The sequence below is a fragment of the Globicephala melas genome, chromosome 4 (genome assembly GCF_963455315.2).
Source record: "Globicephala melas chromosome 4, mGloMel1.2, whole genome shotgun sequence".
NCBI classification, from domain to species: Eukaryota; Metazoa; Chordata; class Mammalia; order Artiodactyla; family Delphinidae; genus Globicephala; species Globicephala melas.
In genome coordinates this window covers 119,271,182-119,289,278 of record NC_083317.1, presented here as the reverse complement: position 1 = coordinate 119,289,278, position 18,097 = coordinate 119,271,182, and positions in this window count along the sequence as shown.

Below are 18,097 nucleotides of genomic sequence, written 5' to 3'. Positions count from 1 at the left end.
TCTGTAGTGATGCTTGCCTTTTGACTCCTAACATTGGTAAATTGCGTTTTTTTAATCTTATGGTTTGATCCATCTTCCTATGAGATATCAATTTTATTAATCTTTTTAAATAACCAACTTTTGGCTTTGTTGATTTTTTCTATTGTACATCTGTTTTCTAATAATTGGTATGTTTAGTATTTCTTTCTTTCCAGTTTTCTTAAGTTTGATTTGCTCTGTATTTCTAATTTCTTAAGTTTATAACAATTGGTATTTCTACTTTTAAAAAAATTGACATTTAAGCCCATAGATTTCCTTCTAAGCATGCTTTTGTGTCACAGACAGTTTTGGCATATACTATAACTCAGCTCAAATTATTTTCTAATTTTTATTTTGAATTTTTTCACTCATGAATCTATTAGGTATTTATTTTTCATTTCTGTGCAGTTTTTTTAGGTTATATATATTTTATTATTGTTTCTTAACATAATTCCATTATTCAGGTTTTGAGTGCAAAGGATTTTGTATATTTATATCTTCCTGTTTCGATAACTTGTTAGGCTATTATTAGGGATTCTCCTACTTTATTGCCAATAAATAAGGTCAATATCTGACCTTAAAATCTACTTTGATATTACAATAAATACATTTTTAGATATGAATCTGTTATAATAGTTACATCATGAGTGTATGTGGTCTTTTTTTTTTTTGTCCCTTTATTTATAAACTTTGTATGTCACCATATTTAATGTTTCTCTTGTAACAACATGCAGGTTCTTTTTTATTCTAATGCTCGCTCAATCTGACAACCTCAGTCTTTTACTAAGAGTTTTTACATTTAATGTAATTACTTACATAGTTGGGCTTATTTGTATCTACTATCTAATTATTCTGTCTGATACTTTTTATCTTTTATTTAGCCAAATAAAATTATATGTTTAATTTTTTTTGCTTGCCCTCTTTGGTGTTAATGAATATATATATTTTTATCATTTCATTTTTCACCTTCTATTAAATTTTCAGTTATACGTTATCTTTCTACTCCCTATGCAATTGTCCTCAGTTTCAACATGTATCCTTATCTCATGAGCATTTAAAACAATTAATACTTTTATTATTTCCTGATATTGCCAGAGTCTAAGAACCTTTTAACATATTTCTCCTTTTCCTGTTTTTTCTGTTATTATTGTCATGCATGTTTATTTTACATATATTTAAACCCTATAATATATTGTACTCATTTTTTGGATAGCAAATATGCATATATATTTACCCTTTCTGATGAGTTTAAAACATTTCCTCCTCTTTCCCTATATTTCTAACTGAGATTGTGTTCTGTTGGTCTGAATAACTTCCCAAATGATTTACTTTAGTGCAGGCTTTTGGGCAACAAATTTCCTCAGTATTTGTTTTTCTATAACATCTTCATTTTACCTGCATTTTGAACTATGCTTTTACTGAGAATAGAGGGATTTTTTTCCTTTTGCTCTTTAAAATATAACTTTATTATTTTCTGGCTTACATAATTTCTTATGAAAAGCTAACCGTCTATTTTATTCTTGCCCATTCAAGGTAGTGAGACTTTCCTCTCTGATTTTACATTTTTCCCATTGTTTCAGAATGGTATGATGGTGAGCCTAATTATGGTTTTCTTGTGTTTAGCCAGCTTAATAGAAATACATTGTAACTTCTGTCGGACTTGTTTGCTTTTTTGTTTCTCTAAAAATGTTTCTGTATGTACCAATCCTTCTCCTGCCATTTGCTTTATTTTCAGGGCTCATATAATAGAAGGGTCCATGTCATAAAATAAGTCAAAAACAGGCTTGGATCAGCAGAACCCTTCTTCCAGATTGTCTAATGTCAGTTTGTTTTCAGGCACTGCTTCTCCTATGTCTTCCTCCCCATCATCTGGCACTGGCTCAGAAGCACTCATCTCCATCAAGTGGTCTTCTGTTAATTCCTCTGGTGTGGTGTCTATTAGCTCTTGAATTTCTCCAAGATCCATATCTTGAAACCCTTCATCCTCTACCTTTTTTGCCGTATCCACAATCTCTTTCATGATTTTCTTGATTGGCACTGTTGTAAATCCTGTGAAGTTATGCACAACATCTGGACACAGTTTTCTCCAGGAGAAATTTATGGTTTCAAGCTTGATGGCTTTCACCACTTTTTCTATAATAAGGATGGCATCTTTAATAGTGTAATCCTTCCATACTTTTGTAATATTCTCTCTATTGAGGTTCTCTTCCATGGTGTTGACAATCCTTTCCATAGAGTACCGTGTGTAATGAGCCTTAAGGGTTCTTATGATCCCCTGATCTAGAGGCTGGATTAGAGATCTTGTGTTTGGGGGCAAGCAGACCATTTTGATGTCTTCATTGTTGAACCCATAAAGTTCTGGGTGGCCAGGGACATTGTCCAATATCAAAAGAACTTTAAAAGGCAGTCACTTACTGGCAGGGTACTACCTGACTTCAGAACGAATCATCAATGGAACCAATTGAGAAAAAGCGTTCTCCTTGTCCAGGCCTTCTTGTACAACCAAAAGACTGGCAACTGGTATTTATCGTTTCCCTTCAAGTTTCAGAGCTTAGCAGCTTTTAAGGTAAGAGCAGTCCAGATCATAAACCCGACTGCATCTGTACGAAAGAGTAGAGTTAGCTTATCCCTTCCTGCCTTAAATCCTGGTTCTTGCTTTTCTTCCTTACTAATAAATGTTTTGTATGGCATTTTTTTTTTTTTTTTTTTTACAGAATGGGGTACTTTCCTCTGCGTTAAGGCAGATATCTTTCTCCTCAATGATTTTCTTCATGGCATCTGGAAACTCATCTGCTGCCACTTGGTTGGCAGAATCTGCTTCTCCTGTTATCTTGACATTTTTAAAGCCAAACCTCTTTCTAAAATTATCAAACCATCCTTTGCTGGCATTAAATTCTCCATATTTAGATCCTTCAGTTTCCTTTTGCTTTAAGTTGTCGCATAATGACTTCCTTTGTCCTTGAATCATATTAGAGTCTACAGGTATGCCTTTCTTATAAAAATCCTGCACCCACATAAAAGCTGCATTTTCAATAAGATGATGAAAAAGGTATTTCACAAAAAGTGCAAGGTTTTTGTGCCTGCTGGTGTAGCTGCAGTGATGGCTTCAGGAAATTCCTTTTTTTTTTTTTTTTTTTAAACAGTAGTCCCTATGCTGGATTCATTTATCTTAAAATGGAGGGCAACTGCAGCTGCAGACCTCAATCTATGGAACATATCAAGCAATTCAACTTTTTCTTATTGTGTCATGACTTTTCTCTGCTTCTTGGGAGCACTTCCAGCATCAGTAGTGTTATGTCATATACGTTCCAGGGCATTGCACTAAAGGCTAAGAGAAATACACAAGAACTACAAGAGATCCATTTTTACTGAGATAAGCAATTTATTGGAGAGATGAACTGCTCACGTGGCGATGATGAGCGTCACATAGCATTTTAAGTGGATACTTGCAACACTTGAGCTCACCCCAACTGGAACAGAAGGTGACTATGAAATTATTACAGTAATGCAGTATGTACTAATGTTAATTTTATACACATGGTTTAACACTGCATCATTACATTTTTTACATTTCTCTTGATTGTGAATGGAACCATGTATGGTTCCTAAATGTTCGTGTAAATTTTAAGTTTTAACTTTTCACAATAGATTTGTGTCTATTTTATCATAATAAATAATAAAATAGACCAGAATCTACATATATTTTATGCATTCATGACATATCCTACTGTCTCTTAGTTTTTTCAACATGTCTAGGCTATGTGGTTTGTTGCAAATCTCCTAAAATTTCCCAATATTTATTGAAAAAAGTCTGTGTGTAAGTGGACCCACAGAGTTCATACTTGTATTGTTCAAGGATCAATTGTATTACAGTATGTATTACAGTGGGGAAATATGTAGCACCCAGAATGTATTGGTTTGTTCTAACACAAAATTATGAAAGCCATGTCTATGCATTCAGATAACAGACAAGACTGATAGAATTGCTTGAACATAACCAGTTAAGGAAAGAGCATCTACTATTAGTTGGTAACTTTTTAAACATAAATGCAAGCAGTTAAAGAGTTGAATCCACTGTGTAGTCTGGTAAAGCACAACTGTCAGACTTGAAAGATTTCTAATACTGTATAAAGAGTACACACAACATTCAACAATATAAACACAGCTTCAGTGTAGAGACCAAAAGAAACCCTCTTGGCTGGGCTGATTAGAGATTATACTAATAATTCTAGTTCAATGCTGATGAGAATTAGAAGACAAAGTCAGAGAAATAAGCTGGCATTTCTGCTGTTTTTTTAATGTATTATGACAAAAATCATTCTGAAACCATATGAATTCATATTAACAATTTAATTAAACTCTGCAATGCATTCCCCAATCTTATGCAGGTATGAGATTTAGATTTAGATTTCTCATGCAGCTAAGAGATTTATGTAGAAGATGATATATTAATGTATAAATCTAGATTACAGATCTATGTGAAAATAATAATAGCCAACTCATTTTTTCCCACATATTCTTAGCTGTTAGCTAGGAAAAATACATGTAAAATCAGAATCAAATATATCTCACATTTCATGTTTCACATAATTCTTGTTTAATTAAGAAAATTCTAGTGAATGTATTTATGGTAGCTTAGGATCCTTAGGTTTTAAATAAGTGTCCTCACAATCAACATCTATAATAACATATTCCCATGAATGATAGTCTAACTCTTATGCAACCTTCCTATTTTTTTATTAGTAAGAGACCAAATATGGTTCTCCTTATAAAAATCTTTATCTGCGTCTCCCTCCCATTTGGTAGTGTATATATGTCCATACCGCTCTCTCACTTCATCCCAGTTTACCCTTCCCCCTCCCCATGGATGCAAGAGGGAAGAGATATGATGATATATGTATGTATATAGCTGATTCACTTTGTTATAAAGCAGAAACTAACACACCATTGTAAAGCAATTATACTCCAATAAAGATGTTTAAAAAAAAACTTTATCTGGCCTATGTTGGTCACAAAACATCTCCTCTTTTTTTCTCTTTGGCTCATGCTTCATTACAAAATTTTTAAATCATAGAATGAAGCTGATTTAGTCATACATATTTAGAATGTGTAAAGATAAAATTTGGGGAAAGACTGACTTTATCAAATAACAATGAAGGAAATAGTAAAGGATACAGTCTGTGGTAATAGAAGTGTCCACTGATTCTTCCTCCCTGTGGAAATTCATGAAACCTATAGTGACAGAATCCTGCTTCTCTATGAAGATACCAGTTATGGCCAGGGGTTTAGGTGCAGTGGACACCACTGTGGTATTCCAAGGACCAGTCTGACATCACAAGGATTTCCACACTAATCTTGCATTAACCAGACACTTGACAATTTTTACTGACTGCCTAAGCTGAGATCCTTTTTAGGTTAGGCATTCTTGGGGGGAATAAAGTGAAATAAAGCACCACTCCTACACTTGAGCACACAACATACACATGCAAACACAAACTTTAATAGATAATAGAATTGTGAGTGGAATCTCTTCAGATCTCGGGCAGTATTCAGAGTTCTCTGCACATAAGAAATTGACAGATAAAGGAATCCCTTGCTTGGGAATTAGGTTTTTGGCTTGAATAACTGGAAAAATGATAGTGCCAATTACTGAGGTGATAAAATCAAGGGGAACATATCATGAATAAATTTTTGTATGTATGGTGTTTCCAGTGTATTCATAACTCCATGAGGTGTCAAGGAGAGAACTGAATACATGTGTTTGAAACACAACAGTGAGATATATATTGAAGATAACAGTTTAGTCGTAGTATAGATCATAACTGAATTCATGGACAGGGTTGAAAATGTCCAGGGAATGATAATAGAGGAAAGAAAAGAGAGCATTGTGGAATTCCATCATTTAAAGATGTCTTAGAGAAAGACAATGTAAGGAGAAAGAAAAAGCCAGCATGGAGGTGTAAAGAAAACTAGGAGTGTATAGGGCCAGAGAAAGTAAGAGTAGAGAGTGTTTCAAGCAGAAAAGAGAGGTCATTAATGCATGATGCTTTCAGGAGTTTAAATTAGATAAATAATGAACTATGTCCATTGGGTATAAAATGGCAGTCTTAGTCAATGGATATATAGGAGTAGAAGCAAAACTTGCGGGGGTTGAGAAGGGGACTATGAGGAAAACTAGGCAATAAATTTAGGAAAACTCTTAAAAAGTTTTGTGAGAGAGAGTTTGGGGCTGGGCCTGGAATAGTATGAGGGGTTTAATGAGTGATTTTTAAATTGGGATCTTGAATAGATAAAAATAGGCAGTGTGTATATGACAGAAAGGAATTTAATAAACTTAAGAGAAAGAATCATCAATAATGTATGTTTCCTTAGGAAAGGCAAAAGAGGATGGAATAAAAGAAGAAATGGAGGGATTGCCTTTAGGACAAGAAACATTTGGTCTTTAGTAACTAGAGAAAGAAATACTGGATGCATATAGAACAGTAGTTCTCAGTTTTTTTTTTTTTTTACATCGTTATTGGAGTATAATTGCAATACAATGGTGTGTTAGTTTCTGCTTCATAACAAAGTGAATCAGTTATACATATACGTATGTTCCCATATCTCTTCCCTCTTGCGTCTCCCTCCCTCTCACCCTCCATATCCCACCCCTCCAGGCGGTCACAAAGCACCGAGCTGATCTCCCTGTGCTATGCGGCTGCTTCCCACAAGCTATCTACCTTACGTATGGTAGTGTATATATGTCCATGCCTCTCTCTCACTTTGTCACAGCTTACCCTTCCCCCTCCCCATATCCTCAAGTCCATTCTCTAGTAGGTCTGTGTCTTTATTCCTGTCTTACCCCTAGGTTCTTCATGACATTATTTTTTCTTAAATTCCATATATATGTGTTAGCATACAGTATTTGTCTTTCTCTCTCTGACTTACTTCACTCTGTATGACAGACTCTAGGTCTATCCACCTCACTACAAATAACTCAATTTCATTTCTTTTTATGGCTGAGTAATATTCCATTGTATATATGTGCCACATCTTCTTTATCAATTCATCCAATGAAGGACACTTAGGTGGTTTCCATCTCCGGGCTATTGTAAATAGAGCTGCAATGAACATTTTGGTACATGACTCTTTTGGAATTATGTTTCTCTCAGGGTATATGCCCAGTAGTGGGATTGCTGGGTCATATGGTAGTTCTATTTGTAGTTTTTTCAGGAACTTCCATACTGTTCTCCACAGTGGCTGTATGAATTTACATTCCCAGCAACAGTGCAAGAGTGTTCTCTTTTCTCCACACCCTCTCCAGCATTTATTGTTTCTAGATTTTTTTGATAATGGCAGTTCTGACTGGTGTGAGATGATATCTCATTGTAGTTTTGATTTGCATTTCTCTAATGATTAATGATGTTGAGCATTCTTTCATGTGTTTGTTGGCAGTCTGTATATCTTCTTTGGAGAAATGTCTATTTAGGTCTTCTGCCCATTTTTGGATTGCGTTCTTTGTTTTTTTGTTATTGAGCTGCATGAGCTGCATGTATATTTTGGAGATTAATCCTTTGTCAGTTGCTTCATTTGCAAATATTTTCTCCAATTCTGAGGGTTGTCTTTTGGTCTTGTTTATGGTTTCCTTTGCTGTGCAAAAGCTTTGAAGTTTCATTAGGTCCCATTTGTTTATTTTTGTTCTTATTTCCATTTCTCTAGGACGTGGGTCAAAAAGGATCTTGCTGTGATTTATGTCATAGAGTGTTCTGCCTATGTTTTCCTCTAAGAGTTTGATAGTTTCTGGCCTTACATTTAGGTCTTTAATCCATTTTGAGCTTATTTTTGTGTATGGTGTTAGGGAGTGATCTAATCTCATACTCTTACATATACCTGTCCAGTTTTGCCAGCACCACTTATTGAAGAGACTGTCCTTTCTCCACTGTACCTTCCTGCCTCCTTTATCAAAGATAAGGTGACGATATGTGTGTGGGTTTCTCTGGGCTTTCTATCCTGTTCCATTGATCTATCTTTCTGTTTTTATGCCAGTACCATACTGTCTTAATTACTGTAGCTTTGTAGTATAGTCTGAAGTCAGGGAGCCTGATTCCTCCAGCTCCGTTTTTCGTTCTCAAGCTTGCTTTGGCTATATGGGGTCTTTTGTTTTTCCATACAAATTGTGAAATTTTTTGTTCTAGTTCTGTGAAAAATACCAGTGGTAGTTTGATAGGGAATGCATTGAATCTGTAGATTGCTTTGGGTAGTAGAGTCATTTTCACAATGTTTATTCTTCCAATCCAAGAACACGGTATATCTCTCCATCTATTTGTATCATCTTTAATTTCTTTCATCAGTGTCTTATAATTTTCTGCATACAGGTCTTTTGTCTCCTTAGGTAGGTTTATTCCTAGATATTTTATTCTTTTTGTTGCAATGGTAAATGGGAGTGTTTTCTTGATTTCACTTTCAGATTTTTCATCATTAGTGTATAGGAATGCCAGAGATTTCTGTGCATTAATTTTGTATCCTGTTACTTTACCAAATTCATTGATTAGCTCTAGTAGTTTTCTGGTAGCATCTTTAGGATTCTCTATGTATAGTATCATGTCATCTGCAAACAGTGACAGCTTTACTTCTTTTCCGATTTGGATTCCTTTTATTTCCTTTTCTTCTCTGATTGCTGTGGCTAGAAATTCCAAACTATGTTGAATAAGAGTGGTGAGAGTGGGCAACCTTGTCTTGTTCCTGATCTTAGTGGAAATGCTTTTAGTTTTTCACCATTGAGGACGATGGTGGCTGTGGGTTTGTCATATATGGCCTATATTATGTTGAGGAAAGTTCCCTCTATGCGTACTTTCTGCAGGGCTTTTATCATAAATGGGTGTTGAATTTTGTCAAAAGCTTTCTCTGCATCTATTGAGATGATCATATGATTTTTCTCCTTCAATTTGTTAATATGGTTTATCACATTGATTGTTTTGCGTATATTGAAGAATCCTTGCATTCCTGGAATAAACCCCACTTGATCATGGTGTATGATCCTTTTAATGTGCTGTTACATTCTGTTTGCTAGTATTTTGCTGAGGATTTTTGCATCCATGTTCATCAGTGATATTGGCCTGTAGTTTTCTTTCTTTGTGACATCCTTGTCTGGTTTTGATATCAAGGTGATGGTGGCCTTGTAGAATGAGTTTGGGAGTGTTCCTCCCTCTGCTATATTTTGGAAGAGTTTGAGAAGGATAGGTGTTAGTTCCTCTCTAAATGTTTGATAGAATTCGCCTGTGATGCCATCTGGTCCTGGGCTTTTGTTTGTTGGAAGATTTTTAATCACAATTTCAATTTCAGTGCTTGTGATTGGTCTGTTCATATCTTCTATTTCTTCCTGATTCAGTCTTGGCAGGTTGTGCATTTCTGAGAATTTGTCCATTTCTTCCAGGTTGTCCATTTTATTGGCATAGAACTGCTTGTAGTAATCTCTCATGATCTTTTGTATTTCTGCAGTGTCAGTTGTTACTTCTCCTTTTTCATTTCTAATTCTATTGATTTGAGTTTTCTCCCTTTTTTTTCTTGATGAGTCTGGCTAATGTTTTCTCAATTTTGTTTATCTTCTCAAAGAACCAGCTTTTAGTTTTATTGATCTTTGCTACCGCTTCCTTCATTTCTTTTTCATTTACTTCTGATCTGATTTTTATGATTTCTTTCCTTCTGCTAACTTTGGGGTTTTTTTGTTCTTCTTTCTGTAATTGCTTTAGGTGCAAGGTTAGGTTGTTTATTCGAGATGTTTCTTGTTTCTTAAGGCAGGATTGTATTGTGATAAACTTCCCTCTTAGAACTGCTTTTGCTGCATCTCATAGATTTTGTGTTGTCGTGTCTCCATTGTCATTTCTTTCTAGGTATTTTTTTATTTCGTCTTTGACTTCTTCAGTGATCACTTTCGATATTAAGTACTGTATTGTTTAGCCTCCATGTGTTTGTATTTTTTACAGATCTTTTCCTGTAATTGATATCTAGTCTCACAGCGTTGTGGTCGGAAAAGATACTTGAAACAATTTCAATTTTCTTAAATTTACCAAGGCTTGACTTGTGACCCAAGATATGATCTATCCTGGAGAATGTTGCATGAGCACATGAGAAAAATGTGTATTCTGTTGTTTTTGGATGAAATGTCCTATAAATATCAATTAAGTCCATCTTGTTTAATGTATCATTTAAAGCTTGTGTTTCCTTATTTATTTTCATTTTGAATGGTCTGTCCATTGGTGAAAGTGGGGTGTTAAAGTCCCCTACTATGAATGTGTTACTGTCAATTTCCCCTTTTATACTGTTAGTATTTGCCTTATGTATTGAGGTGATCCTATGTTGGGTACATAAATATTTACAATTGTTATATCTTCTTCTTGGATCGATCCCTTGATCATTATGTAGTGTCCTTCTTTGTCTCTTTTAATAGTCTTTATTTTAAAGTCTAATTTGTCTGATATGAGAATTGCTACTCCAGCTTTCTTTTGGTTTTCTTTTGTATGAAATATCTTTTTCCATCCCCTTACTTTCAGTCTGTATGTGTCTCTAGGTCTGAAGTGGGTCTCTTGTAGACAGCAAATATATGGGTCTTGTTTTTGTATCCATTCAGCCAATCTGTGTCTTTTGGTGGGAGCATTTAGTCCATTTACATTTAAGGTAATTATCGATATGTATGTTCCTATTCCCATTTTCTTAATTGTTTTGGGTTTGTTATTGTAGGTCTTTTCCTTCTCTTGTGTTTCTTGCGTAGAGAAGTTCCTTTAGCAGTTGTTGTAAAGCTGGTTAGGTAGTGCTGAACTCTCTCAGCTTTTGCTTGTGTGTAAAGATTTTAATTTCTCCATCAAATCTAAATGAGATCCTTGCTGGGTAGAGTAATCTTGGTTGCAGGTTTTTCTCCATCACTTTAAACATTTCCTGCCAGTCCCTTTTGGCTTGCAGAGTTTCTGCTGAAAGATCAGCTGTTAACCTTATGGGGATTCCCTTGTGTGTTATTTGTTGTTTTTCCCTTGCTGCTTTTAATATGTTTTCTTTGTGTTTAATTTTTGACAGTTTGATTAATAAGTGTCTTGGCGTATTTCTCCTTGGATTTATCCTGTATGGGACTCTCTGTGCTTCCTGGACTTGATTAACTATTTCCTTTCCCATACTGGGGAAGTTTTCAACTATAATCTCTTCAAATATTTTCTCAGTCCCTTTCTTTTTCTCTTCTTCTTCTGGAACCCCTATAATTCGAATGTTGGTGCGTTTAAAGTTGTTCCAGTGGTCTCTGAGACTGTCCTCAGTTCTTTTCATTCTTTTTTCTTTATTCTGCTCTGCAGTATTTATTTCCACTATTTTATATTCCAGGTCACTTATCCGTTCTTCTGCCTCAGTTATTCTGCTATTGATCCCATCTAGAGTATTTTAATTTCATTTATTGTGTTGTTCATCATTTTTTGTTTCATCTTTAGTTCTTCTAGGTCCTTGTTAAATGTTTCTTGCATTTTGTCCATTTTATTTCCATCATTTTGGATCATCTTTACTATCATTATTCTGAATTCTTTTTCAGGTAGACTACCTATTTCCTCTTCATTTGTTAGGTCTGGTGGGTTTTTATCTTGCTCCTTCAACTGCTGTGTGTTTTTCTGTCTTCTCATTTTGCTTATCTTACTGTGTTTGGGGTCTCCTTTTTGCAGGCTGCAGGTTTGTGGTTTCCGTTGTGTTTGGTGTCTGTCCCCAGTGGCTAAGGTTGGTTCAGTGTGTTGTGTAGGCTTCCTGGTGGAGGGGACTAGTGCCTGTGTTGTGGTGGATGAGGCTGGATCTTGTCTCTCTAGTGGGCAGGTTCACGTCTGGTGGTGTGTTTTGGGGTGTCTGTGGCCTTATTATGATTTTAGGCAGCCTCTCTGCTAATGGGTGGGTTTGTGTTCCTGTCTTGCTAGTTGTTTGGCATAGGATGTCCAGCACTGTAGCTTGCTGGTCGTTGAGTGAAGCTGGGTGCTGGTGTTGAGATGGAGATCTCTGGGAGATTTTCGCCATTTGATATTATGTGGAGCTGGGAGGTCTCTTGTGGGCCAGTGTCCTGAAGTTGGCTCTCCCACCTCAGAAGCACAGCACTGACTCCTGGCTGCAGCACCAAGAGCATTTCATCCACATGGCTCAGAATAAAAGGGAGAAAAAGTAGAAAGAAAGAATTAGTAGAAGTAGAAAGAAAGAAAGAAAGAAAGGAGGGATGGAGAGAGGGAGTGAGGGAGAGAGGGAGTAAGGAGGGAAGGAAGAAAAATAGAAAGAAAGAAAGAAGATAAAGTAAAATAAAATAAAGTAAGATAAAATATAATAAAGTTATTAAAATAAAAAAATAATTATTAAGAAAAAAAATTTTAAAAACGGACGTATAGAACCCTAGGACAAATGGTGGAAGCAAAGCTATATAGACAAAATCTCAAACAGAAGCATACACATACACACTCACAAAAAGAGGAAAAGGGGAAAAAATCATAAATCTTGCTCTCATAGTCCACCTCCTCAATTTGGGATGATTCATTGTCTCTTCAGGTATTCCACAGATGCAGGGTACATCAAGTTGATTGTGGAGCTTTAATCCGCTGCTTCTGAGGCTGCTGGGAGAGATTTCCCTTTCTCTTCTTTGTTCTCACAGCTCCCAGGGGCTCAGCTTTGGATTTGGCCCCGCCTCTGCGTGTAGGTCGCTGGAGGGCGTCTGTTCTTCGCTCAGACAGGACGGGGTTAAAGGAGCCGCTGATTCGGGGGTTCTGACTCACTCAGGCTGGGGGGGAGGGAGAGGCACGGAGGGCGGGGCGAGCCTGCGGCGGCAGAGGCCGGCATTACGTTGCACCAGCCTGAGGCGCGCCATGCGTTCTTCCGGGGGAGGTGTCCCTGGATCCCGGGACCCTGGCAGTGGCGGGCTGCACAGGCTCCCCGGCACGGAAGTGTGGATAGTGACCTGTGCTCGCACACAGGCTTCTTGGTGGCGGCAGCAGCGGCCTTAGCGTCTTATGCCCCTCTCTGGGGTTTGCGCTTTTAGCCGCGGCTCGCGCCCGTCTCTGGAGCTCCTTTAAGCAGCGCTCTTAATCCTCTCTCCTCGCGCACCAGGAAACAAAGAGGGAAGAAAAAGTCTCTTGCCTCTTCGGCAGGTCCAGAGTTTTCCCCGGACTCCCTCACGGCTAGCCGTGGTGCACTAACCCCCTGCAGGCTGTGTTCACGCTGCCAACCCCAGTCCTCTCCCTGCGCTCCGACAGAAGCCCGAGCCTCAACTCCCAGCTCCGCCCTACCAGTTGGGTGAGCAGACAAGCCTCTCGGGCTGGTAAGTGCCGGTTGGCCCTAATCCTCTATGCGGGACTCTCCGCTTTGCCCTCCGCACCTCTGTTGCTGTGCTCTCCTCCGCGGCTCCGATGCTTCCCCCCTCCGCCACCAGCAGTCTCCGCCTGCGAAGGGGCTTCCTTGTGTGTGGACCCCTTTTCTCCTTCACAGCTCCTTCCCACTGGTGCAGGTCCCATCCCAATCCTTTTGTCTCTGTTTATTCTTTATTCTTTTGCCCTACCTAGGTACGTGGGGGGTTTCTTGCCTTTTGGGAGGTCTGAGGTCTTGTGCCAGCGTTCAGTAGCTGTTCTGTAGGAGTTGTTCCATGTGTAGATGTATTTCTGGTGTATCTGTGGGGAGGAAGGTGATCTCCGTGTCTTACTCTTCCGCCATCTACCGGGAAGCCCCAGTTCTCAGTTTTGCCTGAAATATTAAGTGACACTTTCCCTCTCAAATAATTGTAGAATCTAGGTAAAATGACGAAGTCTTAAAGTACAAAATTAGCCTGGGGTGTAGAAGAGGGAATGGACTGATGAGATAGTTGAATATAGAAGAAGTAGAATCTGATGATTACGTAGCTTAGTGTTCATGATATTAAATAAGCAGGAAAAGTTCATTTGGCAAACCCTGTACTCTGGCCTAGATGAGCACAAGTTTTCAAATAGATTCTAAAGTTGAAACTTGTCATGAAGTGCAAGGTTGTTTGTAGAGTGTCCCCTCCCTGGTTTCCCTTTTATTCTCCTTGATTCCTAGACTCTATGGTTTAGTTATACAGACTTTGCTGTCCTTGCATACACCGTGCTTTCCCATGGTTTAATATCTTCTCCTTTTTAAATCACCTCTGATTCCTTACCCTTATTCATTTTGACTTAGGGCAAGTTACTGAGTCTCTCCGTGTCTTTATTTATAAAACAATATAACTTCTTTCATAAAGATTTTTGAGGATTAAACAAGATACCATATGTAGAACATTTTTGGAAGACACCCTGGCACATAAGTGTTCAATTAGTGATAATTTTTTAGCTCTACTTTAAACATCCGACTTAAGTTTACCAAAGTCAGTACTACTTTTGACTTTAGAGAACTGTTAGCATCGTAAACATACTCTACTACAGACACCCCTCACTGACTGGACAGGATTCATTTCCATCCCTGACAAGCCAGTGCCCAGTAGGGCTTCATAAATCTATCTCTTTCTCCTTCTTCATTTTCTTTCTCTCATAGTTTCTCTTTCTCTTTTTCTGTTTCTATCTTTATCTATCTATAAAGATGATATATAATGGATACGTATACAAATTTTATTATTAAAAGTCTAACATCCATGTTGTTTTGATGTTTCCGTAGGTATGTCTTTTCCCATTTAAAGGTAGACCTTTGGCCTAAGTTGGAAGTTAGGAAAAATCATAGCATTAACACCCACTTAGAAAGTTATGTTTCCTGCACTCAATAAGTCAAACAATATTCTGAAGCTTTAAAACAAATAAAAAAAAAAAAACTCATCTTCCTTTATACCTGGAAATTCTGACCTGTTAACATATAATGCTTTCTCCTTCTGTCCCAGCCTTACCCATTCATTCCAGTCTAAGTACTCTCTGAACAGCCCATTTATCTCTTTCCCCACAACGTTAGGTACTTTTTACTTATTTTTCAAAGACATTGAAAAATCACATTGTTTTATAACAGTATGTACAATGTTGTCTTATAGCAATATTTACAATATTGTTATATAACAATATTTATATTTATTCTCTTCTGTTGGACTAAACTCCTCATAGGTTGATATCATGTCATATTCATTTTCTTATCTCAGTTCCTCACACAAAGCCTGGCACATGGTAGAAACTCAAACAAAGTGTGTTAAATTAATAAGTAAATGAAAACTTTTGCCAAATAAGCAGTGTTTCAAGAGAAAAGTCCCTACTCTGACCAGGAGCCATGAAGACAGTGTTAAGTCTTCATTCCTCCATTCTTTCTTTCTTCTTTAAATTATATTCCTACTTTTAGAAGAAAACTGTATCTTTTAAAACAATATATCTCATTCTTTGTTAAAGGAACTGGCTCAGATTCTGTGAAAATTTTATTGCCCTATATAAACGTTTTAGAGATTCAGAAACAAAAAGATCCAGGCCTATGAAAAGTGTAATGAGTCCCAGCTTGGCCATTTGTGATGGGGATTTAACTGCTTTGTTTGTGAGCTTCAGCTAAGGAAACAGATTACCTTCATGATGTGCTAATACCCCAGAGTCGATCTAAACTCTGCTCCACTCTGGAAAGGCGTCCTGGGGATGCCAGCAAACACTCTAAAAGCTGAATCCTGTAAACCTGTCAGCTGGGGTACAAAAAATTATTACTGGAGACAGACTTCCCCTCAATACTCTTTTTGTTTTTACATAGGACTTAAAACTAATCAATAAATTATCACAGATGCATTTCAAAGTTGAAATCCAATTCCGTAATAACTGAAATACTTGCATAGAAAATATTGGCTACTGAATATTTTAGAATGTAGGGAATAGCAGAGATATAATTAAAGAGAATATCTTTAAAAGACATAACAGATTAAATCATTATAGCGTCATGAATGTCAAAACATTATTTAATTAATGTTACCTTATCTTCAAAACTTTCAGTGTATCTTTGTGTTTCCCATAAATTGTCACTTTGCTTGTTTCTGAAATTTATTTGCCACTGTTAAGTGGTGTTATCTTTCTACTACAAGCTTTAAAAATTGTGGGAGCTCTATTTAAGTATTTGGTAAATATATTTCTTCCCTCCCTCCCACCACCAACATACAATACTAAGACATTATGAAGACAGTAGTTGGGATATATTAAAAATTAAAGGAAATGCATATGATCATCATATGTAAAAAAATAAGCCAAATATCAACTGTGTAAGAAAACATTTTAAAAGTTTCTTTCATGTTTATTCAACAAATGTTTCCTAAAAGATTTTCCTTGAAGCAAAGCAGTTTAATTTTCCTTTTCATATTATTCTTGGTGGTTATAAACATAATTAGGTTTGTATTTTCACATTTATTTGCATTTATGATAAATTTAATCTTTTCTTAGCATAACTTTTTGAAATCAAAATATGAACCAAAAAAGATGTAAGTTTGATTGGTGCAACAAGAACAGTAACAAGTAATCATAGCAATGAGATGTTAATTGGTGTCTGGGTGGTTTTATTCATAGTAGCGATGGGACATAATATCTCTGTATTCTTAACTGTTCCACAGCACTTTGCAGATTGTTTATTATAAAGCCAATTATATTGCACTTGAAATTCATAGGTATTTTAACAGCATAATGGGACATGGATGGAAATAAAAACATTTTTTTCATCAGAGAAACAGTGTTTATTTTGCCAAAACTTGTTTATTTTGCCAAACCTTTCTTAAATTTTAAAGTTCCAAATGAGAAAGATTTGAGGATTTTAATTTCTCAGAAATCCTGATTAGGGTATATTTGCGTTTAGAGATTGATCAGTTTTCTGAACAAGAAGCACATAATTGCACATAAATTTTCTTTTCATAGAAATTATCTTCAATAATTTTCTCATGGAGCAGCAGTATCTTAGATATAGATGCTGAGAGGGAATCTTGATTTGTTGCTTTGCGTGCCAGTATAGCTATTGATATAGCTAGCTGTATCAGTTCATCCAAAAATAAAACAAAGTTGACCATTATTAGTGATTTATATTTCTCTATAGCAAATTTAGACAATTTCAGTGTAGATGGGAATGCAAACTTTTGCAGTCAGGATTCTTCAGTTTAACTGCCTGTATAATTTCAGTTCCCCAGGTAATGGCCAATTATTAAAAAATTTAATGATTTTATAAAGTCTGCCTTAAATCTGTTAAGAATATGGAGAAAAACCCATTAGAAATGAATAAGCTTAGTTGAGAAAGTATCCAATAAATGGTACTAGTGCTGTTTATTTTCTCAAAATATTAATGGCAATTATAATTTGGGTTCCTCTGTTCATGTATTTACTTATAACAAACTTGAAATAACATTGTTACCCTTAGATTTTATAACAGCATCATAGAATTGATGATAATACTATAATAACAGCGATCATTTTTTGAATACTTTCTGTTACGGGCACTGAGATCAGGACTTTAAGTACATTATCACATTTCATTCTCCCCCAAACTCCAAAGAAGCAGTGCATAGATTTATAGATGAAAAACCTGAAGCTTAAATATAAGTAACTTGTCCAAGATTTCATAGTTAATCTGTGTGGGAAATAGGATTTGAATAAAGGCCAGTGTGTTGCCAAAACTTACATTCTTTATTAAATGATTTAAAGAATTTTTAAAGTTGAAGTTACACTCAATTTTTATAAACAATATAAGTCATAAAATAAGGTCATGAATAAAGTAAAAAAAAAATTGAATCTCTTACAGGTAACTACTGTTAACAATATCTATATATAAACCTATTTCTACTAAAATGGATCATGTGATATTAATCATTTGTGCTTTTGTCTTATTTCCACCTAAATTATTTTGATTACCTTTTTTGAAAATACATATAAGATTACTTTGTTCTTTCTCTTGGCAACCGAATAAGATATTACATTGATTTATTGTGACTTATTTAACTAGTACCCAGTTCATTGACACTTAGGTTTCTTTCACGTTCCCTTCCACAAATAACAATTGTGTGTGTGTGCATGCGCGTGCGTGCATGTGTGCACACATGCCTATTTGAGTATATCTCCCAGAAATTTTTAAAAGTAGAAAAAGCTGGGTCAAAGATGATATGCATTTAAAATTTTGATAA